This window comes from Galeopterus variegatus, unplaced genomic scaffold (assembly GCF_000696425.1).
Source record: "Galeopterus variegatus unplaced genomic scaffold, G_variegatus-3.0.2 Scaffold16866, whole genome shotgun sequence".
Taxonomy (NCBI): domain Eukaryota; kingdom Metazoa; phylum Chordata; class Mammalia; order Dermoptera; family Cynocephalidae; genus Galeopterus; species Galeopterus variegatus.
In genome coordinates, this window is record NW_007742977.1 from 3,851 (window position 1) to 6,120 (window position 2,270).

The 2,270-nt window shown below is 42.6% G+C and overlaps 1 pseudogene; it reads left to right on the top strand.

The window, feature by feature from the left end:
- The first annotated feature begins 657 nt into the window (after positions 1-657).
- The window catches only part of LOC103582584, a 19,230-nt pseudogene continuing 17,617 nt past the window's right edge, over positions 658-2,270 (top strand).

Here is a 2,270-nt window from a genome sequence, read left to right on the forward strand (position 1 = left end):
ACGGAAGCTCTTTGTAGCTTAAGAGATGGTCTGTGAGAGACTGATGCTACCCTGAGTTCCCTTCACTGCTGTGTGGCCAGAGCATCAGGTTGCTCAAGGAAATGCAGAGGAGAAGAGAGCAACTGAGTCTTGCACTTACCAGCATGCCCGTCACTGGAGAGGTGCTCATTATTTCGAACAGGAATGGCCGCTGTCTTCTCTGCTCCCTTCTTCCTCTGCAGTTGTCCCCTTCTGCCTCCTCCCATCATGAAATCATTTAGACCCACCCTGGATCTTTGCTACAGTGTGCACATGTGTGCGCACCCATACAGGTACACAACCCCTTACCAGAAACCCTTGTGGCCTGAGGTGCTTTAGGATTCAGAATTTAAAAAATTTTATTATACATTATGTAATACCCTCAGTAGGATCTGGGAGCACCCTGTAAATCACACGCACAAATATTTCTGCAGCGACCTAGGTAAACATCTATTAAATTGGATAAATGTGGCTTATAAACAGCTTCACATCAATTCAAATGAGATCTGATGCCAAACTTATGAAATTTCATAACTACGGGTTTTCAGAGCCTTTCGGATTTTAGAATTGCAGATTAGGGACTGCCCGTGGGCCTTTGCTCCTTATTTCATACGTTGCTCTGTTGTTTTGACTTGACAGGCTGTGTCGCACCAGTTGAATGCTGTCACTGAGGACATGTACACCAATGGGTCTGCTGCCCCAGGTAGTCCCGCCCAGGGCAAGGGGCAGGAGGTGCGGAAAGTGTGACTCATACGGTTTGAGAAGGTCACAGAGGAGCCCATGGTAATCCCTTGTCATATTGTCACCCACCACTTACTCTCTACCCCACGAGTCACTGAGCCACAAGAGTAAACACAGACGGCTGCTCATGCAGTTAGGGAGTCAGCCAACTACAACATTGTGTCTCTTTGTCCCCAGTTGAGTTCCTCCGCAAAGCAGGCTTCATGCCTGTTCTAGTTGAGGACTATCCTGTGTATAGATGGAAAATATTTGTCCTGAAAAATCACCTTAAGTTGTTTTAAAGGTATAACCTCAGAAAGAGATTAAAATAAAGCTTACTGTGGCATTGCCTTTATTTCAGGGGATCACTCTGAAGCTGAATGAAAAACAGTCCTGTACAGTGGCCAGAATTCTTCATGGTGGAATGATTCATAGACAAGGTACTCCGTGGGGGTCCCAGGTCGTGTTTTATTTGGGGATTAATATTGTAACCGTCAAAACTCAGCATTTTTGTGAGTGTGCCAAGATTTTTTGTGTGTGCCTTAATAACTGGCTTTTTAGAATAATTGAATGATAAGATCTTAGTACGAATTGCCCAGTGAGACCATCTCTCCCTCTGAGACTTCTTGTGCAGGTTTTTATACCAATATTTTTCCAGTTAGTTCATATTTGAGCAGTTACTGTATGCCACCCATTGCATTTGACTGAATATACGGCAGTGAAGAAAACAGACCATCTCTACCCTCCCATAGCTAACAGTTTAGTGAGAAAACAGACATTATAGATACAACAAATATAGTTGGCCCTTCTTATCCATGCGTTTCCACATTCATGGATTCAACCAACCACAGATTGAAAATATTTGAACAAAACTTGCATGTGTGTTGAACATGTACAGACTTTTTTCCCTTGTCATTATTCCCTAAACAGTACAAGATAACAACTATTTGCATAGCATTTACGTTGCATTAAGCATTATAAGTAATCTAGAGATGATTTAAGTATAGGGGAGGATGTACATAGGTTATATGCAAATACTATGGTACTTTATATCAGAGACCTGAGCATCCGTGGATTTTGGTATCCACAGGAGGTCCTGGGACCAGTTTCCCCGCCCCCCAACCCCCCGTGGAGACTGAGGATTGACTGTAATTACAGTGAACTGCTGTATTTCCTTAATTTTAAAGTGCCATCAATTTTTAGATGCATCATTTAGTAAAACTTATTTGGGGGAGCGACAAGAGAACACAGTAATACATGGACATACAGCATGTTTTTGGCAGCCAGCAGTAGGCTGTATTTAGCCACTTGTTTCATTCCATACTTTGAACCCTGCCTGGGACGTTTCCTAATGTTGGGATTATGGCAACTCAAAAACAGGTAGTTTTCCTACCCCACCAACTCCTGCCCTTTTCTGTTTAGTTAAGACTTTTTTGTATCCAAGGTGACGTGAATACTGTTAACATAGATTGTAAACACTGCTTAACTTTACAATGTGATAGCATTTGGGGGTTTTAGCTAAACAACAAAGA